Below are 25,774 nucleotides of genomic sequence, written 5' to 3'. Positions count from 1 at the left end.
ATTCTAATTGGGCAGTGGGGGTGGGAAAAATGAGTCTCTCTCTCTTTCTCAACCCCTTCTTCCCTTCTCCCTCCCTCCATCCCTCTTTCTTTCTCCCTCCCTCCCTCCCTCCCTCTTTCTTCTTCTCTCTTTCTGCTACATATATATATATGTATATATATATATATATATATATACATATATATATATATATATATATATATACACACACACACACACACACACATATACAATATATACACATTAAATATAAAATAGTTTGAAATAATTTGAAAAGGAGAGCCCAAATATCTGAAGCTTGGGGAAAGAGGGGTTGAGAAAGTGGTGCTTTGGTGAATCTGGAAGGAAATAAGGGATTCTAAGAAACAAAGGTAAGAAACAGCAAAGTATTCCATCTGCTAAGGCCTCATTATGTGAAAGGGTAATTTATAAAAAGTTTGAAAATAAACATTTCTATCTACTATATAATTTTTCTACTTCCTTTCATTCTCAACTCAGAAGATGAAGATGGTTTTCATGATTTTGTAGTAGTATTTCCCACTCTACTGCCTGCATGCTCAGGAAGAGAAGAATATGGTTTTTCTGGATAACAAACATATAGTTTGGCAGAACATTTAAAAAAATAAGCAAATAACTAGACTATTTTTTAAAGAGGAAAGGAGGAGTAGGGTGAATATTATTATTTGGGAAATACTGTAAATTTTTATATTGTTTTTTAAGTGTTCAATCCCAATAAATAATCTAATTTGCAAATAATCTAATAAAATAAGGAAATATAAATCTTATTACAATTGTAGGAGAAATGCTGTGAAGATTTGTCTCAACAGTGGAGTCAACTCAAACCAATTAGGAAGAATGGAGCTAGCAATGATTTTAATGCTTTTAATAAAATCAAATGTACTTGGGAATTAAAATGCTAAATGTAGACTGAAATAATTATAAATGACAAAATACTTTATACGTTCACATTTATTGAATAATGGCAATAAATTTAGAATCTTAATCATGAAGTCTGTCACATAGTCACAATGATAATAATCATCATTAGCAGGGAAAAAGTTAAAGCTCTAAATTTCATCTTTGAATATTTTTAAAAAATTTCTTTTTAGCATTTTCATCTAGGATTAGTACAGCTGATAAAGACCAGTTAATTTTGAATATGAAATACACATTATTTTATCTTTGGATTTTTTTTATTTAGCTAAATAATTTAATTTGAAGGAATGAAATAGACATTAATGACATATTTTCTGCTGCTCAAACCTTAAGTCTGAGCTATTAAACCACTGCTGTTGAATAGCTAATAGCACAAGTTTTACCGAGAAACAATAGCAATTAACTGTTGGGTCTAGAACTGCTAAAAACTAACAACAAATAAACATTTGGCATCATTATAGCTCTCTAAGTAGCACTATGAGAAATTCTAGTCTTTTTTTTTTTTTTAGTGTGACAATCTGGGATCTGAAATGCTAAGGAAGCGACAATTACTTAACAACAAATCATACATATTCTACTCAGCTTACAAACTACATTTAAAAAATCTATAACAACTTAATTTGTTTAATAATGTACAGTGATTTGCTTATGTTTAAATTAATTGTCAGTTGATGAGTCATCAGAAGTATCTCCTGAAACTTTAAAATACATATTCTATAGGTATTTCAGGGATTATATGATTGCATAAAGTAGTAGCTAAGTAAAATAATTTAAGTGATATCCTCTAATAGGGAACAAAACTATTTTATATATATCTAGCATCCCTAAAAAGAATGATATAGATCATATCTACATATATATATATTCATATCTATCTAATTGTGTATTACTTTGATGAATCTATGATGTCCTCAAAATAGGTGTACTACCTTTCACAGTACAAAGTGAAACCTGCTAGATCTGCTTATCCCATGGGACTTTTCATAAGTCCTCCATAAAAGAGTTACAGTGCATTAAAGAGCTTGTTCAGATTCATTTAATGACCATCATTTTTTTTATTAGATAACAATTTTTCAATTTAATATTTTGAAGGAACTGTTATAAATGAAATTTGTCAACCTACTAAACTTATCAGCTTCTTAGTTTGAGCTGAAAGTTAGAATCAGTTTGGGCTGTCAGTTTTATAAATGCAACCTGCCTTTGCACTGTTAAAAAATGAATGTTTCATATTAAGTTTTTATTCATGCATCAGCATTTGCTTGATGATGCCAGTTATGCCATTTGATTCCCATTTGTCAGTTTGTATTTCATAGTTATATAATGGATAAATATCCCTCTGAGTTCCAAGTCAACTCGTTTGATAAATTTCATTTTCAGTGAAATTATATTGAAAATCCATGTTCAATTCAAGTAAATACAAAAAAATGAATAGAATTTGTATAAATCATTTATGAACAATATAATTAATATTTCAATTCTTTAGAGTGGCTGAAGAAAACATTAAGAAAATCTTCCTACTTCAATTTAATCAAATCATTTCAACAAAAGATTACAACAAATCTAATAGAAATAGAGCACTGTGCTAGTTAGTTCAATATTACCATAAACAATTTTATCTCATTATTATCTAGGAAGAATCAAGTAAGAATAAAAGCAATGTCTTGACCTAAAATATGCTTTCCCCACTTAAAGATAGCTTTTTTAAATCCAAAAGTAAAAAGAAGTGTTATAGTTCTCCTTTTTTATACCACTTCTATTCAATATGTTGTAATATATAAGATTATAGATCTGCAGTATTTATTTGTAACAGATGATCTGTTATATTCATTAAACATCTTTTTAAAATATATTCATTTTAATGACAGATTGGAGTAAAAACTATATTGCAGCTTACATTATTGATTATTGAAGAAGCATTGATATTTTAAAAGGTAAATTCTGTAATATTTCTTCATATACACTTCATATATTCTTATACACACTTAAAAAAGTTCTTCTACCATTCCTGTCACAATCAATCTATTCCAGCTTTTATTCTTAAAGCCTGTTTAAAATAATTTATGTTAAGGAGTGTTGATTTAAGCCTTAACAAATATGTTTTCATTGTGCCTAAAATAAAGAAATCTTACTTCTCTTAGCATTCTTCTTACTTAGCATATTTTCTTTCAGTTATACATATATTTGTCCAAATCACACAAGAATAAAACAGCATTCCTGAAAGCCAGGGCCTATAAAATAATTCTAATACATAAGTAATAAGAGTTTTCACTGAAAGAATAAAAGTTGTGAGTGGATAAACATGTAGAGACAATATTAATACCAGAAGCATAACAAATATTAATACCAGAAGGACAAAAAATTATGTTTAAACAGGGATTGAAAAAAGTCATTGGGTGAAATAAAAAATAAAAATTTTCTAACTTGCATCAACATCATTTTAGAATGTTGGTCCATCCTAATTTAGGATATGAAGAATAGAATTTCAAGAATTTTAAATACATGGAAATGGGTTTTAAATCTCATGATAAATGTGGAAATATGTATGGAAGAATTGCACATGTTTAACATATATTGGGTTACTTGCTGGATAAGGGAGGGGTGGAGGGAAGGGAGGAAGAAAAAGTTTGGAACACAGTTTTGCAAGGGTAAATGTTGAAAACCATTTACATATTTTGAAAATAAAAAGCTAAAAAAACAGTCTAAGATTATGCAAAATCTTTGATGCAGATATTATGAACATATATTTCATTTTTTATTATAGCTTTTTATTTACAAGATATATGCATGAGTAATTTTTCAACATTGACAATTGCAAAACCTTTTGTTCCAATTTTTCCCCTCCTTCCCTCCATCTTCTCCCCCAGATGGCAGGTAGACCGATATATGCTAAATATATTAAAGTATATGTTAAATACAATATATGTATACATATCCATACACTTATTTTGCTGCACAAGAAGAATCAGACTTTGAAATAATGTACAATTAACCAGTGAAGGAAATAAAAAATGCAAGTGGACAAAAATAGAGGGATTGGAAATGTTATATAGTGGTTCACACTCAATTCCCAGAGTTCTTTCACTGAGTGTAGCTGTTTCTTTTCATTATTTAACAATTGGAACTGGTTTGGTTCATCTCATTATTGAAGAGAGATACGTCCGTCAGAATTGATCATCATATAGTATTGTTGTTGAAGTATATAATGATCTCCTGGTCCTGCTCATTTCACTCAGCATCAGTTCATGTAAGTCTCTCCAGGCTTTTCTGAAATCATCCTGCTGGTCATTTCTTACAGAACAATAATATGCCATAATATTCATATACCACAATTTATTCAGCCATTCTCCAATTGATGGGCATCCACTCAGTTTCCAGTTTCTGGCCACTACAAAGAGGATTGCTACAAACATTCTTGCACATACAGCTCCCTTTCCCTTCTTTAAGATCTCTTTGGGATATAAGCCCAGTAGAAACACAGCTGGATCAAAGGGTATGCACAGTTTGATAACTTTTTGAGCATAGTTCCAAATCGCTCTCCAGAATGTCTGGATGTATTCACAATTCCACTAACAATGTATCAGTGTCCCAGTTTTTCCACACCCCCTCCAACATTCCGCATTATCTTTTCCTGTCATTACAGCCAATTTGACAGGTGTGTAGTGGTATCTCAGAGTTGTCTGTCTTAGCATTTTTCTGATTAATCATGACTTAGAGCATCTTTTCATGTGGCTAGAAATAGTTTCAATTTCTTCGTCTGAGAATTGTGTATTCATATCCTTTGACCATTTATCAGTTGGAGAATGGCTTGATTTCTTATAAATTAGAGTCAATTCTTTATATATTTTAGAAATGAGGCCTTTATCAGAACCTTTGACTGTAAAAATGTTTCCCCATTTTATTGCTTCCCTTCTAATCTTGTCTGCATTGGGTTTGTTTGTACAAAAACTTTTCAATTTGATATAATCAAAATTTTCTATTTTGTGATCAATAATGATCTCTAGTTCTTCTTTGGTCATATAAATTCCTTTCTCTTCCACAGGTTTGAGACGTAAACTATGCTATATTCTTCTTATTTATTTATAATCTCATTCTTTATGTCTAGATCATGAACCCATTTTGACCTTATCTTGATGTACAATGTTAAGTGTGGGTCAATGCCTAGTTTCTGCCATACTAATTTCCAATTTTCCCAGCAATTTTTGTCAAAGAGTTCTTATCCCAAAAGCAGGAGTCTTTGGGTTTGTCAAACACTAGATTGCTATAGTTATTGACTATTTTGTCTTGTGAACCTCACCTATTCCACTGATCAACTAATCTATTTTGTAGCCAGTACCCAAATGATTTGGTGACCACTGCTTTATAATATATTTTTAGATCTATAACAGTTGGGTATTACAGCTAGGCCACCCTCATTTGAATTTTTTTTCATTAGTTCCCTTGAAAGTCTTGACCTTTGGTTCTTCTAGATGAATTTTGTTGTTATTTTTTCTAAGTCATTAAAATAATTTTGGGTATAGCACTAAATAAATAGATTAGTTTAGGTAATATTGTCATCTTTATTATATTTGCTCAACCTATCCAAGACCACTTAATATTTTTCCAATTGGTTAGATCTGACTTTATTTGTGTGGAAAGTGTTTTGTAGTTTTGCTCATATAGTTCCTGACTTTCCCTTGGCAGATAGATTCCCAAATATTTTATACTATCAGCAGTTATTTTAAATGGAATTTCTCTTTATATCTCTAACTGTTGGATTTTGTTTGTGATACGTAAGAGTGCTGATGACTTATGTAGGTTTATTTCATATCCTGTAACTTTGCTAAAGGTGTGGATTATTTCTAATAACTTTTTAGTAGAATCTCTGGAATTCTCTAAGTATACCATCATATCATCTGCAAAGAGTGATAATTTGGTTTCCTCATTCCCTATTCTAATTCCTTTAATTTCTTTCTCAACTCTTATTGTCAAAGCTAGCATTTTTAATACAATGTTGAATACTAATAGTGATAGTGGGCAATCTTGTTTCACTCCTGATCTTATTGGGAATGGTTCCTCTCTTTATCCCCATTGCATATGATGCTTACTGATGGTTTTAAAGAGATGCTCCTGACTATTTTAAGTAAAAGTCCATTTATTCTTATACTCTCAAGTGTTTTTTAATAGGAATGGATGTTGTATTTTATCAAATGCTTTTTCTGCATCTATTGAGATGATCATATGGTTTTTATTCATTTGGTTATTGATATAGTCAATTATGCTAATAGTTTTCCTAATATTGAACCAGCTCTGCATTCCTGGTATAAATCCTACTTGGTTATGGTGTATTATCTTGGGGATGATTTTCTGTAATCTTTTTGCTAATATTTTATTTAAGATTTTAGCATCTATATTATCTTAGGGAGATTGGTCTATAATTTTCTTTCTCTGTATTCACCCTACCTGATTCAGGTATCAGTACCATGTCTGTGTCATAAAAGGAATTTGGTAGCAGTCCTTCATTCCCTATTTTTTCAAATAGTTTATATAACATTGGAGTTAATTCTTCTTTAAATGTTTGGTAGCTCCATCTGGTCCTGGGGATTTTTACTTAGGGAGTTGGGTAATAGCTTATTCCATTTCTTTTTTCTAAAATGGAACTATTTAAGCAATTTACTTCCTCCTCTGTTAATCTGAGAAACCTATATTTTTGAACAAAGTCATCTATTTCACTTAGGTTATCAAATTTGTTGGCATAAAGTTGAGCAAAGTAACTCCTAATCATTGCTCTAATTTGTTCTTCATTGGTGGAAAATGCTCCCTTTTCATTTTTAAGACTAATAATTTGATTTTCCTCTTTCCTTTTTCTAATCAAATTTACCAAAGGTTTATCTATTTTATTGTTTTTTTTTCATAAAACCAACTCTTGGTTTTATATTAATTCAATAGTTTTTTTTTACTTTCAATTTTATTAATTTCTCTTTTTAATTTTAGAATTTCAAGTTTAGTATTTGATTGGGGGTTAATTTGGTCTTTTTCTAGCTTTTTAAGTTGCAAGACCAATTCATTAATCTCTTTCTCTATTTTATGTAAGTAAGCCTCTCAAGATATAAAATTTCCCCTCATTACCACTTTGATTGCATCCCACAAATTTTGGTTGTTTTGTCTTGTCATTCTCTTGGGTGAAATTATTAATTGTGTTTGTGATTTGCTGTTTCACCCAATCATTCTTCAGGATGAGATTATTTAGTTTCCAATTACTTTTTGGTCTATTTACCCATAGCTTTTTGCTGAATGTAGCTTTTATAGCATTGTGATCTGAAAAGAATGCATTTACTATTTCTGCCTTTCTGCGTTAAATTTTGAGGTCTTTGTGTCCTAATATATGGTTAATTTTTGTATAGGTTCCATGAACTGCTAAGAAGAAAGTGGATTCCTTTCTGTTCCCATTCAGTTTTCTCCAAAGATCTATCATATCTAACCTTTCTAATATTCTATTTACCTTCTTAACTGCTTTCTTATTTGTTTTGTGGTTTGATTTATTTAATTCTGAGAGTGCAATGTTGAGATTTCCTCTATTATAGTTTTGCTGTCTATTTCTTTTTGCAACTCTCTTAACTTCTCCTTTAGGAAGTTAGATGCTATACCACTTGATGCATATATGTTTAGCATTGATATTGCTTCATTGTTTATGCTACCCTTTCGCAAGATAGAGTTTCCTTCCTTATCTTTTTTTAATTAGATCAATTTTTTTTGCTTTTGTTTGATCTGAGATAAGGATGGCTATGAACTTGTATTTCTAATGTACACCTCTCTTACTCCTAATCTCTGCCTTATTCTTGTGGTTTCCTAAAAAAAAAAAAAAAGTGCTTGTTTTTATTTTTTTTTAATTTATTTTTATTTAGCTAGAGGACACATTTAATTCTAAGCAAAAGCAATTAATGAAATAGCATAGTAAGAAGAGTAACAATAGAAGATTTTCCCCATAACTTTGGGTGAATTTTTAAAACTATATACATCAGGAAAAGTGAATACACTTAGGGAATATGCATAAGGAGAAACATGTAGTGAATCCATCAAGCCAGGATGCACACAGAGAGGGACACATACATATAGGACACAAGTATTATTAGGGCATATATTTGGAGAGTACAAATATACTAAATGTGTAAAAAATATTTAGCAAGACTTGGCTAAAAGTTCAGTTCAAAGGATAGAAGAAAAATTATAGAATTTAACAAAATTGAGAGATTTGTAGAAAATGTAAGTTGAAATATGAAACTAATAAGAAATAATTCTGCTGGATTATTATTACATAATAATAATGCTAGGACTTCCAGCAAAACAGAATCAAAGTTCCACTCAACTGGACAAGTTTCACATTTTTATTTATGTTTTATATCTATCTATATCTTTATTATATATTTATGTGTGTATATGTATGTACATACACACACATAAAAGTAAAGAGGAATAAAAAGCGGGATTCTTTGTATATAAAGCATCATAAATAATCAATAAAGCAAAGATAGAGGGGAGAGCAATTAAATCCAAAGAGAAATTCAGCATATCTTAGTGAATAGAATTTGCAAGGTTTGGAGCCTTGTAAACCCATGTTCAATTCCACCTCTGAAATTAGATTTCATGTGATCATTAGTAAATTGTTTGACCTTTTACAGCTTTAGTTTCTTCTTCCACAAAATAAGGATAATGACATATATAAGCAAATATACCTAATGATGTGTCCCATATTTTTCAAGGGAAAAAATTCTGAATTGAAAAAAGATTCAGAAAGAAAAATGATTAGTGAGACACTTTTGCCCCCAGTTGATGGGATGCAACAAATCAAAAAGAAAGATTAATAAGAACCATTTCATACCTTAAGATTATGTAAAAGTAGATAATATTGTAAGGAGACAGACAGATAGAGAGCGAGAGAGACAAAGACAGAAAGAGACAGACATAAAAATCACAAAAAGACACCCAGAGATAGATAGAGAAAAAGAGACAGAGAGACAAGAGAGAACTCAAAGAAAATCTTAAGAAAATCATGTATTTTTCAAGTATTCATGTAATAAACTCAATTTTTATATAAATAGGAATTTTAAATACTTTGTTTACAGATATATCCCAATATTTCAATGCATATGATCATACCTATATGAATATTACATCAATTGAAGACGACTATTACCTATACTTTCTTGCCCATCCTTTGTAAAATTTACCCTTTGCACATGTCCTTGTACAAGAAGACATGCTCAACATGTTGAGTTTCTTCCTAGAGACTAGATCTACTTCAACTATTTACCTGATCTTTGCATTCTATATACATTTCCTGAAGAAGTACATTTAGGACAGTGATCTTAACAATCCGAAAATGATAGCAGTTGCATCCTTGAAACTTTATAGGAAAAAAGTTGGTTATTAAAGAAAACTTTTATAGTTTTTCCTAACTTTGTCTTCCTTGTTTCCCTTTAATCTTTAAATGCTCATATTACAATTTTTCTGAGATGTTTAAACTATTTTTTAAAATTTCTACTCTTTCTTTGTTACAGATACTCTCACAAACTTCTATCATATTTTCCCATAATACATTATAAAATACTTTGTAATCTAGACTAATTTTATTATTGACTTGTTTATTCTTTTGGCAAGTAACTCATATGTTTGCTGATCAGTGTATTTTTTATATTCTTTGGTCTTATAATGGCAACTGATAACATCAGTTAAAATTTTATTTAAAAATATTATAAATAGTGTTAATGTCTTTTCTTTCATCAAGTGAGATCTGGGTCGTATATTTCAACTTTAATAAAATAATTTTAATAAGTTAGGTTGAATTTGTTGCATATAAGTTTTTCCTAATTTTTATTCTTCTGCATTAGTTTTCATTTTTACCTTGGCTATAACAAATTGACTATAAAAACAATTCAGTAATATTTTAAATAGGGATTGATTTTCCTATTGGTTAAAATAAAATCACTTTCCTTTTTTGTGATATTATTTGGCCTACACAATATCCAGTGCCTCCTGATATTTTTCCTGAAGAAAGATATTCATATTATAGAATATAGATCTCACGTATAATATAGAAGTCTTTAACATTTCTCATTTCTCTTAGCATTTTTCTAACACTTTTAAAACTTTCTTTGCTATTGCCTATCTTTATACTAGATTACAGAGTATGATGTGATAAAAATAATAATCAAAAAAAGAGAACTGTTATTTTCTTTTGAAAAAATTGAAGGCTGGGTTCCGGCCAAGATGGCGGAGAGGAGGCACACTGCTGTGTAACCTCTGCGTCTTTCTCTCACTATCCATTTCATTTCATGCCTCTGAATTAATGCTCGACTGAAAAAAACCATACAATTAGTTACCAAGAGAAACCATCCTTGAAACTCATCAAGAAAGGTCTGTTTTTGCGTGAGGGCGAGGACAGTTATTAGATTGGAAGCAAGCCACGGGCAGCAGCAGCAGCGAGAGCACGGAAGGCGGCTCAGAGCCGAGCAGAGCGGAGAGGGGGTGGGGCGTGATTGCAGCCGTCTCTGCGGGGAGAGCTTTGCTACAGGATTAGATACTTTGCTCCGGCAGCAAGTCAGCAGCCCAGCAGAGAAGCTAAAAACACCGGGGGTGAAGAATACAACCCCAAACAGCTGGAGTCTCTCGGGACCTGGCCACCCCTCCCCCACAGTGTCTCATCACGCTCTCGGATCTCAGAGCGCAGGCGCAGCACAGTAGGGCCCGTGCCTCACGGATACCCTGCCCCTCCCCCAAAGAAAGCAGCCTCCATTCAAGGGTTTTTTCCTTCTGTTTCTTTGATAGTTTGTCTTTGATTATTAGACAGAATGAGCAAGAAACTGAAAAAGACTTTAACCCTTGACAGCTTCTATACAGATAAAGAGCAGACTCCAAATCCTGAGGAGACTAAAAACAAACAGTCTCCAGGTGAATCCCCAAAGGAGGAGATCATATGTTCCTCAGCACAGATGAATCTCATGGAGGAAATTAAAAAGGCTCTCACAAAGGAGCTAGAAGAAAAATGGGAAAAGGAGAGGGAGGCTTGGCAAAAGAGCCTGGAGAAGTCAGTTAAAGAGAGAGTGGATAAAGAAACCAAATCCTTGAAAAATAGGATTGGTGAACTGGAAAACAAAATTGGCGAAATGGAAAAAAATTCCACAGAACAAAAGAACTCAATTGGACAATTAGAAAAAGATATTAAAAAAGTGAGTGAAGAAAATATTTCACTGAAAATCAGGGTCGAACAATTGGAATTGAATGATTCGAGGAGACAAGAAGAATCAGTCAAGCAAATCCAAAAAAATCAAACAATGGAAAAGAATGTGAAATATCTTCTGGGGAAGACAACAGACCTGGAAAACAGATCCAGGAGAGACAATCTGAGAATCATCGGACTCCCAGAAAAGCATGATGAAAAAAAGAGCCTGGACACTATTTTCCAGGAAATTATCAAAGAGAACTGCCCAGAAGTCATAGGAACAGAGGATAAAATAGACATTGAAAGAATTCATCGATCCCCCACTGAAAGGGATCCTAAAATCAAAACACCAAGAAATATAGTGGCCAAATGCCAGAACCCTCAGACAAAGGAAAAAATACTGCAAGCAGCTAGAAAAACCCAATTCAAGTATCAAGGAGCCACAATAAGGATCACCCAGGATTTGGCAGCATCCACATTAAAGGATCGAAGGGCCTGGAACATGATATACCGAAAGGCTAAGGACCTTGGGATGCAACCAAAAATAACTTACCCAGCGAGATTGAGCATCTTTTTCCAGGGAAGAAGATGGACATTCAACAAAGTAAGTGAATTTCACCTATTTTTGATGAAAAAGCCAGAACTTAACAAAAAATTTGATCTACAAGTACAGAACTCAAGAGAAATCTAAAAAGGTAAAGATTAATCTTGAGAACTATATTTCGGCTATAAAGATGTATAAAGAATACAGATATACCTTGTTCTAGAAACTAGATGTGGAAAGGACATTGTACCAAAAATTGAAGGCCTAAAAAGACTGAAAGGTAAGTGGCTTAAGAAAAATGAGTCAAAGACCAGCAAAGTTGGTGCAATAAAACCAAGCAGAACTCACTCTCCCCATGACAACTTTTAAAAATTTTAGAAATTTTTACAAGTTTTAGAAATCTTTAGACAGAGTAGTGATTGGGAAATCTAAGGAGAAATAACAGTAAGGCATTTGTGCCCAAGATCACAAATTTTGCCAAAAGTCAACTGAATAAGGCAGAAATTGTGAAACTACCAGAAATGCAGTGTAGTCTCACGGACCTTATAGATAGATCTCAGATTACGTCTTTGAGACTATTTGTTAATGAGTAGTCTTCCTATAGGGATGTCTTTCTGAGCAGAGAACTATTTTATAGACTCAGTTCTAGCATTCAGATAAGAGTAGCAGCAGAAGTCAGTTACCATTACTGAGTTAGAGAGCAGAAAAATTGAGGAAATAAGGACAGGAAAAGAGAAAACAAAATAATCACTATTTTGTAAATGACGTGGTGTTTGCTTGGTTTGCTAAATAAACTTAAGAGAATATTAAAATAAAATGAACCAATTAATAAAACCATCTGAGTTGGAGAATGTAAAATAAATCCACAAAATTATCAGCATTTCTATATATTACTAATAAAACCCAGCAGGAAGTGATAAAAAGAGAAATTAAACATAAAATAATAACCAGACTAAAATCCTTGGAAGTATATTTACCATAATATGCACAGGAATTATGTAAATACATGTTCTTTACAAAACTTTGCATAAGAAAGATCTAAAAATTGGAAAAGTATTAATTGTTTGTGGATAGGCTGAATCAATTTAACAAAAATGTCAGTGTTGCCTAAATTAATTTGCTTATTTAGTACCATACCAAATTACCAAAGAATTAATTCATAGACCTATAAAAATATGGAAATTCATTTAGAGATATGAAAGTTCCAGAATTACAAGTAAAATTAACTTTTTTTAATTTGAAGAAAGGATACCTAGGAATAAATAATATCAAATTTTACTGCTACTTAACATCAACGTGATTTCTCACTAATTAAAAAAACAAAAAGGTAAAGCAGATTGGCAAAGATAACAGGAAAAATAACGTTAAATGTTGAAAAACTGGGACACTAATGCATTGTTGGTAGAGTTGTGAAATGATCCAACCATTCTGGAGAACAATTTGGAATTCTGTCCAAAGGACTATAATAAACTGTGCTTTATGTCTCTGCTGGGTCTGTTTCCCAAAGGAAAAAAAAAAGGGAAAAGAATCCACAAGTATAAAAATGCTTGTAGCAGCAATTTTTATAGTGGCAAGGAACCAGAAATTGAGTGGATGACCATAAGTTGGAGAATGGCTGATTAAGTTATAGTATAAGAAAGTAATTGTTCTACAAAAAAGGGTGAGCAGGCTGATTTCAGAAAAGTCTGGAAATACATGAACTGATGCAAAATGAAGTGAACAGAATCAGGAGAATAGTGTTAAAAACTATCTTTGCATGTATTTGGAAAAACAAAATACTATTTAAAAAAAAACAACAAAAGAAAGGGCAGATTTAGAGATATCTGAGAAGATTTGATGAAAACATTCAAAGTGAAATGAACAGAACCAGGAGAATGATTTAAATAATACCAACTGGAAACATGTCAAATTCAATAAAGTATATCAACTTGAAATATTTAAGAAATATGATCAACACAACGACCAATCATGAGATCTAATGATTATGATTTCTACCTATCTATTGACAATGTAGTGAGGAACTAAATATGTAGAATAAAACAAATTTGGACATGACTCAGGTTACAATTTGTTAGGCTTGATAAGCTTGTGTGTGTGTGTCTGTGTGTATTTATATGTGCATATGTACATATATATGTATATATACATATATGTATATATATACACTCCCATGAAAGTGTGTAAGAATACATGTTTTTATTTACATATATATACAATTCAATAAAATGATTGAATCAAAAACAAAATGGGAAAAAGTATCAAGAAGTTTTAATATTTAAAAAATAACAAATACAGTATTTATGTATGTATGTATATGCACACAAATATACACACATAGAGCTACACACATACATATATAGTTATAGAAATTCAAGAAAAATTTTACTTAAGGAAAAATATTAGGACTTTTCTATTAAGAAGGAAGAAAAAATCCAATTTGTCCAATTTTATAATTACTAGTCAATATACTTGTTGAAAAGTTAAGTATATCATGTTATGAATTATCAATAAATGATAGTGAAATATGTTTGTAGACAACAAAGACTATTTCAGAAAATGAAAGAGAATTGGCAACAAATTTGAGTTAATAAAGTAGTGAGATAGAAACTCACCCAAAAAAACCTTCAAAGTAAACCAATCCCAACCCATAATATGTACATATAAAAATCAGTGCTAGGAATAAAAATGTCATTTAAAACAATGATAGAGTATATACGATGCCTCAGAATTGAACTGGCAGAACATATATGCACACATACACATTCCCTTTATAAAGAATTCTTTTATTTTTTACATAATTAATAGAGGGGCATGTCATATAAACTAAAAAATAACTTTTGAAAGAATAAAAGCACTACATAATCTGTTCATGGCTGAGTAGAGTTAATATAGTAAATATGAAAATACTACCTAAATTAATGTTACATCCATAACTTTCTTTATTTAGTACATATTTGTGTTATACCAGTATGAGTTATTTCTTCTAAAATAATATGTAAACTTCTTAAGAGTAGGAAAATTTTCTGTTTTCTTTATATCAACTTTGTGCAATATGATGGTTATATATCATAGAGATTAGACAATTCAACAAAATTAAATCAATTTTTTTCTTATTTTTAAATTTTTCAAAGGAAAATTTTTTAAAAGAAAGAGGAAAGGAGAGTTTCAATGACAGAATATCAAATTGTACTACAAATAATTATTCAAAATACCTGGTGTTTATAATTTTAACAAAGAGAAAATGACTAGTCAAAAAAAGTTCCTTCTTAAACATCTTCCTCTGCTTAACAGTGTTAACAGTGAACTATTCATTGCCTATTTACATCTATATTAGCAAGTCATTTACTGATTATGACAAAATGCTTCACTAAGAATTATTTTAATAGCAAAAGATTAGTATAGACCATGGAAAATAATAATAGATAATTTAATAACAATTCTTTATTACAAATTCCATATATAATAATTATAATGTGTATAATTATTATGATGTAGAATAATTATTATTGGTAATGAATTTTGTGGTGGTGAATTTATCCTTGTGAGGGGCATATTGTGCTTTGGAATTGAAATCAAGTGGGACAATAGTTGAAAAGTGACCTAATACATGGACAAGTAAGGTATTATTATCAAGAATGAATAATATTAAACAGATAATTCACAAAATATTCTAAATTAAAGGTAGATATACACATACAACATTTCTATGAATCACAAAAGACATACAACATTTCAGAGGAGATATTTCTGCTTTAGGCAAATTCCTCCTTTCATATAAAGTATTTACTTAATCTTTGCAAAGTACTGCCAGTTTTCAGCAGCTCCATAGCATATATTGTAACTATAGTTATGTATTCAAATTTTCTTTTCAGTCTTGGAAGTTGTGAAAATTTAAATCAAATTTAGTTTGCCTGTACATCTCTGAAAGTTTCATATTAAAAATGATCTCATGTTCCTGTTCTCACTGATCCCTAAATTCATTCCCATGTTTAGCAAATAAGCATAGGAAAGACCTAAAAGTTATATTATCCTCAAAAGCATTCCACAGCATGTCACAACTCCCAAATCAAATATTTAGTAAACTTGGAGAAGAAAGTACATGAGAGGAATTCAATAAAAAGAACTATATCAGATTAAAGTTTTTGGCTTTTATAACCAATTTGGTTAAAGATATTTCAAAGACCCAATGATACAAATGCCCATGGAAGGAATTTAACCTGGGATTTCTAGAAATAATTTGAATTTCACAGTACCCAAGTGAAGGTAATTTCTGGCACATTAAACTACAATTCATATAATTGGCAAGGCAAGCTAATTTTTTTTTACTGCTTTTACAAGTTTGGAACAGGGATTCAAATATTTATTTGAAAATAATTGATTTAAAAGTTACTGTGTTCTTTGAAGACTGTTATTAAACATGAAATAATATAAACTATAGATATGAGATCTTTGCATTGAATGGAACCTTAGTAGTTTTCAAATATTATTCACCTAATCCATGGATAAGGTGGTTCTCCATCTCCCTCAACCTTAATTAATAGAACTGAGATGTTTTAAGCTTGGTTAACTTCATCAGATAATCATAGTTGCAGAAACAACTAATCAAAGGTATAAAGTAGTCTTTAATCAACTTGGGAAATGTGAAGTACTGAAAGCAGATGATACCATAGAAAATGTCTTCTGGTAGTAGAAAAGAATCAATCATACTCTTGTGAATTTAGATAAAATAGTTTGTCAGTTTGTTATAATTCTAATAGAAGGCCAATCTAGTGGAGCTGATCTAATAATAAGCAGATGAATCAATTTGGGTGTTCTCAGTGAATATCCTCACAAAAAATCCTTGTCTGCTAAGTAAATTTCCTTTTTTTCTGAACTGCTGACTAGCTTACAAGTGTCTCATTTTGTTTCAATATCAAACATGAACTACCGGGGATTAGCCTGAGTCAAATAAAATCCAGAATGTCTCCTCACTTTTGACTATATGATGACATAGTGAACTTTTAAACACCAAAGATTGGACTTTTTGATCCAGAGTTTCTGGATCAGAGATTGATTTAAAGAATTAAACACACCAAAGAGGAAATGCTTAAGAAAGCCATCAAAAAAAAAAAAAAAAAAGGACTTAAAAGAAATCAAGGCTTGACTCTTTGCCACATATATTCTCTAAATTAAGCCCTCTCAACTACAGAAACTTTTTGAAAGGAAAAAGTATGGCTCAGAATTTATTGGTAAATATCTCTTTCTAAAAGATAATTAACTCGGTCTGATAATAAGTGGTGGGCACAATGGATGGGGACTTATAAACTACAATATTAGAAACTAAATTCAGTCTTTAGTATTACCTCTGGAACCCCAAGAGAAGAAGTAGTCAGCTACTATTTAGAAAACAAACTCCCCTGTAGGAGCTGGGGTTGAAAAGAATAATCAATCAAATTCTGCAGCAACATCTACTAAAAGCTATTTTCCCAATTTTTTTGAACAGCTCTAAAAAGATGGAGAAATGGCTATTATCTTTTTAAAAATTTTTTTTAAAATTCCTGAGGCATTTGGGGTTAAGTGACTTGCCCATGGTCACACAGCTAGGAAGTGTTAAGTGTCTGAGACCAGATTTGAAAACTCAGATCCTCCTGACTTCAGGGCTGGTGCTCAGCTGCCCCTAAGAACTCACTATTAAAGAAGTCCACTCTAGTTTTAAACAGTTCTGTCTGCTTGTGGTTATTAGGTTGAACTGAAGTCTGTTTGAAGAGATAAAAAATCAGTGTACCTAAATTTAAAACTTGGGAAAATAAATTTGGTAGTGATGAAGGTAAAATAAAATAAAATGTAAAATTAGTAACATAAGCTATTTATCATTACTTTTCATTCATCTATTCACATTCTTTTTTCATTTAATTAACAAATATTTATTAAGCATTAAATGGGGAGACTTAGGTTCACAAAAATGAATACAAATTTGTCCTACATCACAAAGTTAGTAATGGAATAAAAATTAAGAAAATATTAATGATTTGTATCCAAACAAGTCTAGCTTGATAGGAATGTGTAATCTGAAATATTTATAAAATTCACTTTTGATGTTTTATCATTGAGATAATTTAAGCTAATTTCATATTTTATTTTATTGTCACTACAGTCTAAAATTGGGTAATTTACTCCATGTAAATATCATGATTATGCTGCACATTTCCTTTAGATTATTTTATTTTAAGATAAGGAGTATGGTAACTTTAGCATATTTTCTATTTTACTTGACTCCATAACAGAAAAATAAAAAAATATTTTTAGTCTTTGCCAACTAAATAAAATGTAATAATGAAAAGAAAAAAAGAATCTTGACAGTTGATGGATAAAAACAATTTACTAAAAAGTTGCCCTATTCCTCCAGTTAAATATAAAAGGGTACATATTTAAGTGCCATAGTGTGCCTCTTGCTATCAACTTGTCTCCAGAGAGTCATCAGAGATTTCAATTTAGTCTACCCTATTTAGCATCTGTCCTTATACAGCTGATAAAATGCCTGAATGACTGAGACAGCTTGGCTAATGCACTGTCACAGCTAACATTAAGGCCAAAGAAATGAGTTGGCTGAATAGAGAGTAGGAAAGAAATAAGTAAGAGCTTAAAGCATATTTCATTTCTCTAATGACTTTAATGTTATAAAGACAGCAGAGATCTTATTTCTAGACTTTATGAAATTCTGTTGTTTTTTTCATTTGTCTTGGATGGTGATCTCTTTGCTGTAGTATCATAGTTGAACAGTGTATGTGACTTTTGGAAAAAATGTCATTACTATTCATAGTTTACATTTTAAAAATGGTTTAGTCATGTGGACACAAAGAAAGATTTTTAAGTTTGCATAAATATTTCAGTTCTTTCATCAATCTACCTATTATTAGTTTGTAAATATTGTGTTAATTGATATTGATTTGTTACTCTACTACACTTGAAAGAAGTAATAAAGAAGCCTGATCAATATTTTAAAATTCTTTCCTCTCTTTTGGCCATTTAGACTATGGAAGGGATAAGCATTTTCATTCATAAAGCTAAATAAATTTTTGTCATTTCTTCCCCTTTCTTTCCTAATATGTTCATACTCATTATATTCATACTAACAGAAACTAGTACTGTTGCCTCCTCTAGTGATCTACAAAGTAGATCCTTTTTAGATATATTCTAGTCATTTTCTAGTCCCTTCCTAGAAACTAGCAACAGGCTGAGTAATTTTCCTAAAGTTTCAGCAATCCTTAGGAAGAAGTTAGTAAAGACTCGTAGGATGAAGGAGTAACAATTTGGCTATCTTTACTGCCATTTTTACTACAATTTTTGGGTCACTTTTGAATACATCAAAATATCCCTATGAATTCATTGTCATTGGAATATATGCATATTCAATTCTTTTTCCAGTTCTTGTGATAAGTTTGTGTTTATTCTTGTTCCTTTAGTGAAGCAAAGCAAGAATTTGTAAAGTCTGTAAATAGAAGCAGATTGAATCGTCATGATCATGTTCTAATTACTAAATCAACACACATTTCATCTGTGCCAGGCACTCTGCTAAGTACTAGAGATAAAATGATGCAAAAAACAGTTGAAAAGGTAAAAAATTAGTCCCTGTGCTCAAGGAGGTCACATTCTAAAGGAGAGTTAAGCATGGAAATAACTAGTTATCCAAAAGAAATACACAGAATAGATAGTGTTCTGAGAGGGGATTAGCAACTGAAGGAAACAGGAAATGTCTCCTGGAGAAGGTGACATTTGAGCTGAGACTTTAAAGAAGTCAGTAAAATGAAGTGATGAAGGAGAGATAGAAAAGCGCTGTAGACATAGGAGATAGTAAGTGTCCAGGAAAAGGCACTGATCAGTGGACTGTCAAGTTTAAGGAACAACAAATAGGTCGGTGTGACTCTTATTATAGTATATCACAAAAGTAATAAAGTAAGAAGAAACTTTAATGTCTAACAGAAGGCTTAATATTTGATCCTGAAGGTTCAGGGGTCATTGAGTTTAAAAGAGAGGGACAGGAGAAGTGGATCTGCAAATTGTTTAGGCAAGAGATGATTAGATGTCTGAACTAGAGTTGTAGATTTGTGAATGGAGATGTGACAAATGTTGTGAAGGTAAAAAGGATGAGATTTGGTAACTGAGTGTGGCTGAATATTCAAGGAGGATGCCAAGAATGTGAAATTAGTAGAATGGAATAGGGATGGTGCCCTTGCAAGTAATGGAGATATTCATCAAAGGGGAAGGAATGTTCAAGGAAAATAATGAGTTTTGTTTTGATTTTGTTGAATTTGAGATGCTTACAGAAAAATTCATTTCAAAATATCCAATAAGCAGTTGGAGTCATAGGATTAGAGCTCAGAGGATACTAGGGCTATGTATATAGATATGAGAACAATGTGATAAGAGATGAAAATTGTCCCCAGTAAAGCTGATGAGAAGACCCAGGATAGTCTAGAAAGAAAAGAGAAGGACCAATGACAAGCTTGGGGACATTTACAGATAACAGACATAACACAGATTGCTGGAGTTTCCTGTAGCAAAGGAAACTGAAGAATAAGACAAGGAGAAGAACCAAAAGAAAACAGTACCATGAAAAATCACAGAGGAATGAATATTTAGTAGGAGGTGATCAACATTTTATAAGGATTGAGCAAAGGCCATTAGATTAAAGGCAATTAAGAGATTACTAATAATTTTGGAGACAGCAGTTTTAATTAAATGGTAAGACTAGAAACTAGATTTCAGTGGATTTAGAAGAGGAAAGAAAGGAAGTGGAGGCATTGAATATAAATTACTTTTTTCAAAGAATTTAGCAGAGAAAGGAAGGAGAGGTATCAAATGTAGCTATTCAGGACAGTAGGATCAAGTGAATTTTTTTGAGGTATAATAGAATAAGCTATAGAACTTAGTTCAAAGGTTGTGTTGCAAGGCTTAAATGAGAAAACATGTGCTTAAATGCCTTGAAAGCTTATCAATATTATTATTAGCAGTAGTATTGATATCCTTCCTAAAATGTGATGACTAGAACTAGAATATAATATTCCAGATATCCAATTTTCAACATTTTGTCAAAGGCAGAGAAATATGGTATATAACTATATAATAAGACTAATATTTATCTTGTTTCCCTGATGTAGTTTGTTTCTCCCACACCCAAGCTTCTCATTCTTTCCTTCTCCATCTGATTCTGGCTTTCCTCAAAGAGATAAAGCTACTCTGGGACCTGATTGGCCCCAGTTTCCCTGAGGCAACTTTTTGATCACTTGAGTTCATAAAACCCCAAACACACAGAATTTAGGCCCTTTAAATTTGATGGATTTCTGAAGACCATGGGAGTTAATTCTCTACCTCTCCATAGCATGTCTGCCCTGATAACCAGATAGATTTCCATGGAGAGCGCAAAGGCACTTTGTCCAGAGAAATGCTACTATTTCCTTGCTGAATATCCTTGCTTTGTTAGGGTAAAGGATGCTTCATTTTGACAGTTCAACAACTTGCTAGTACCTTGTTTTATCTCACCATTGATTTAGAATTAGGAGAATTCTGACCGAGATATCTTCAACAATCATCTTCTTTTTATTTCCTGAGGTCTCTTTCTTGATAAAATCCCAGGATTGTGTCGTGTGTGTGTGTGTGTGTGTGTGTGTGTGTGTGTGCATGTTTGAGACTGGGTTTCTCTTTCTCATCAAGGCATGGATTATAATGACCACTCAGACAACTGATCAGCGTGGGAGCTTTGACCTGCTCCATTTATGTTCTGGGCCTATTTGTCTTAAATTGGATAGCCCAGTGTCCTACTCCTATGTGCTCACCATGTTAGTGCTGGACTTGGTATAGAAACCTTGTTGGCTTGACTCACCACAGGTCTGAACTCCCAAATACAGGTCATCATCCAGCAGCACTCTCCCTATAGCAGAAATTACAACTGTGAACCATCACATTGAGTTTTAGTTTTTGGCTCATGACACCATTTTGGCCATATCACACCACTGATTTACCCTAAATTTGCAATTCTTGGAAAAATGAAAAATGATCAAATTGTTACCTACTTGTGGAATCCAACTCATATGTATGAGGTTGATTATTTTAACCCAATATAAGACCTCAGACTTCTTGTAATGTCATAAACATGTGTACTTTGTACGGTATGTTAATATTCCAGCAACCTTCCTACACATTCTATATAATTCTTGTCCATGCCCTCTCAAAAATCTGTCCCACAGGTAATTCATCCAATATCTCTATCTTTATCTCTTTATCTTTATCTCTTGACCTCATATGGTTTCCAATCACATATAGGTTATCCATTAGATATTCTCCCCTTGATTTCACAGACTCAAATTTGTCATTGGTAATATAAAACATTCATCTCCCTATTGCCCATTGTGTAACTGGAGAATGAGATACTTGAAATCATGTACTATGATTACCATTACTCACAACCATTCAGCATCACAAAAATACCATTGACAATAACATAATAGGCCTTTCTGTTTATTAAAAGTATTACATATTTTTGCAAATGCAAACCATAAAACCATCATCATACATGTCAATTATTGTCCCAATTACATTTATAGTATCTGTCTACAATATACCTAATGAGTGAGACCAGATCCATAGGTTGCCTATAAATCAATATATCTTAACTGGACAATGGACTTTCTTTATTCATTCAGATTTCTTAAGTGAATAGTTAACACTGAATCAATTTCATTGATGGTACATGTAATTTAGAAGGCTTTCCAAGATTCTGGGATTTGATGTCATTTCTGCAAATAGGGTTATTTGGAACTCCCAATCATCTATAAGAAATTTCTTTGATTTTTATTTTGTACAAGACTTTTTCTATGACAATGACAAACATTGAGACTTATGCCTTGATAGATTTTTTTAAGTCAAGATTTTACATTTATCTTTATTGTTACTAGCAAGGCCTGACTCATGCTAGCTCTTAGTAGTTTAGCTTCAATATTAAAATGAAATAATATATACTCATAAAACATTTAATATTTGACAAATAGAAAGGGTTAGTCTTAGCATAGAAAGGATTCTGCACACAGATATTTAGAGAAGACAACATATTAATTCAGCTAACTACTTTTTCCCTGCATCCAAGATGCCCACAATTGGTCAACTTTGTCAAGTATCAGGGCCCAAGTAGAACCTTTTGTGAATTTTTGTATTTGGATAACCAGAAAGATACTTCATTGTCAATGAGTCTTATATAGTCTTGAGTTAATCAAACCTCAAGGAAATTTTCAGTATCTTTTAACCAAAAGCTAGCTAGCCTAGCCTTACTAGTACGGGGCAGGGTCTTAGAATATTTCTTCCATCACATACTAAATTTGATTTTCTTAGATTTGGTCCAATATTTCTATTGCTACATGACAATTGGCTATCTAGGCCTTTTCTTAAAGACCTTCAATAAAGGACAAAAGCCTTCATCTAATGTCCCTTCTCTAAATATTTCTACATGATCATTTTCTTTTTTAAAATATAGGACCCAGAATTGAACTCAACACTCCAGATGTATATGGACTTTCTAAGACAAAAAACAGTAAGTCTATTGATTTCTTATTCCTTATTCCTCTACTAATAAACTGCCAAAGTTCATTTAAAATTCATGCATGACTTTTTTTGAGACAAAACTACTGTCTAACAACCAGTATGGAAATTTGTTTTGCTAGACTATGCCAAGTAGTTACAAAATCTTTATCTTTGTTTTGTTTCCCCCTTCTCACAAGGAGCAAAGCAGAAGGATGAGACAGGCTAAAGATAGCTTAAAGAAAACAAATTAAATTTAAAAAAGGATAATTGAGATAGATTTTTAAAGAAAATGCCGAGAAGGAAACATGAGAAGGTCAGAAAGAACCATCAGAACAGCTTTGAAAGCAGTTTTTTAAACTTACTGCATACTTTAAAGAACTGCAAAATATACACAATAGAGAAGTGGAGTTTATGTACAATTCTCTTTTTTTGTCTACATACATATTATAAACATGTGTGTATATATAAACATGTATGCCTATGTTGTTTGGAATTTATTAAGTTTAGAATAAAAATGTAAAGATAAAATATGCTGTCTTCTTATACTTTCTTCATCTTATACTTGTAAATTTGATTTTTTGAGCCCAACTGTAAGAAATCTAGTTTATCCTATTTTTTTCATTTTATTTTACTTGCCCCACAATGTTATAAAAGTGTTATAAAATAAAATCAAGATATTTTAGTAACAGATTGATTCCCAGTAAGTATCATGGTCTATCATGAATTTTATTTTGTATCATAATTAAATTAGAGGCATTACATGTATACAGTGAAATTAAAATCCTGAATCTACTATGTTATGATATAGTCAAAAAATTTGTTTGCAACATTTTGTGTTTTTAAAAAAATGAAAGACATCTCTTTAAACAACACTGGGAAAATATTCTTGGACCAGATACAACAATATAAAAGAATGATTTTTGTAAAGATAAAATTCATTATTCATTATTATCATTACAATCTTAGAAATATCTTTTCTGGCATCAAGTTTTCTTTTAGACTATAAAAGGATCAACTTGGTCTAGGCAAGACTAGTCTTTAAGATCTTAATATCAAAGCACAATTCTTCTTAAAAAGAAATTTATATCTTCAGCCTACTTAAGAATGTCTAATAAATTTTGTACAGAGGGAAGATCAGGTTTACAAGGTACTTGGGAAAGGGATATATAGGGAAGGATTTTTTTAAAATAGCAATAAGAATGATTAATGATCCAGAAAGACTGATTTATGGAGAAAGATTAAAAGAATTAACTATGTATAGCATGACTAAGGAAAAACTAAGAGGAAAAAAGTTAACAAGCTAGAAAAAGCCAAACCATGCATTAAGCTATTTTAAATTAGATATTGGGAATAGAATGAGACCAAAGCAAAGGAAAAGTACATCACTTTTTTGCTTTTTGATTCTTTTATATAAGGATCTATAAAATAGTAGGTGGCACATTGGATAGAGCACCAGACCTAGAGTCTGAAAGACTCTGAATTCAAATCTGGTCTTAGATACTTAATAGCTGTGAGATCCCAAACAAATCACTTTAGTCTATTTGCCTTCTTTCCCTCATATGTAAAATGAGCTGGAGAAGAAAATGGAAATCCACTCCAGTATCTGTGAAAAATAAATTGCATATGGTTCACAAAGAATCCTACATGATCAAAACAACTGGACAACAACAATAACCAAAAAAAAAAAAAAAAAAAAAAAAAAAACAATTCTAGGAGAATGTTTATTATTTTTTAACTGTTGTAAATTTCTTTTTAATTGTAATTACCAGTTCTCTACTCTTTTTTAAAATGGTAAACACAGGATCTAAGAATTGGATGGAATCTCAAGAGGTGCTCTATTCAAATCAAATTATCTGCTAGTCTTTTCTTAAAGACTTCCACAAACAAGGAACTCACTCCTTCCGCAAAATAGCCTACTCAATTTTCTGTCAGCTCCAATTATCCTGAAGTTATTCCTCATATTGAGCCAAACTTTGTTTCCCAATATTTTCCAATAATAAATTCTGGTTTTTCCCTCTGTGAATGAACAAAACAAATCTAAACTATCTTCCTCATGACAACCCTCAAACTATATGAAGACAATGATCGACTGTCCAAGTTCTCTTTTGTTTTCTGAACTAAACACTTCCAGTTTCTTCAGTCTTCATAAGATTACATTTTAACTCTTCCTTTTTGCTCTTCTGAAAGCATGCTTGTCAAATTCTTCCCTAAAAGGTAGTGAGCTTCAAAATGAGCACAGTATTTCAACTTATTTCAAGGAAGATGGAGTGCACTGCTACATTATTATCATTTGCTTTAGTAATTTACTATGCTTGCTAATGCAGTCTAAAAATCGCATTCCCTTTTTTTCCCCTTAGATATCATTGTTGATTCATATCTTTTTCACATAAACTGTCCTTCATGAAAAAGAGAATAAAAGTCTCCAAATACATCTTAGTTTAATTCTGGTTAGCAGAGCCTATGATCAAAAATTGTAACATAATAGTACCCCCAAATGACTGAGAAAACAATGTTGTGGCCTCAATTTAATTCCAGAACTTTAGACATAC

At 31.5% G+C, this 25,774-nt stretch overlaps 1 protein-coding gene across 4 annotated transcripts in view; it reads right to left on the bottom strand.

Annotated features, from left to right (window-relative positions):
- Window positions 1–25,774, bottom strand: part of PACRG (parkin coregulated) — a 610,416-nt gene that overhangs the window by 497,154 nt on the left and 87,488 nt on the right. The window lies entirely within an intron of this gene.

The sequence above is a fragment of the Antechinus flavipes genome, chromosome 4 (genome assembly GCF_016432865.1).
Source record: "Antechinus flavipes isolate AdamAnt ecotype Samford, QLD, Australia chromosome 4, AdamAnt_v2, whole genome shotgun sequence".
NCBI lineage: Eukaryota > Metazoa > Chordata > Mammalia > Dasyuromorphia > Dasyuridae > Antechinus > Antechinus flavipes.
Note: the sequence above shows the minus strand (reverse complement) of the source record. Positions and strands in the feature narration are given on the sequence as shown.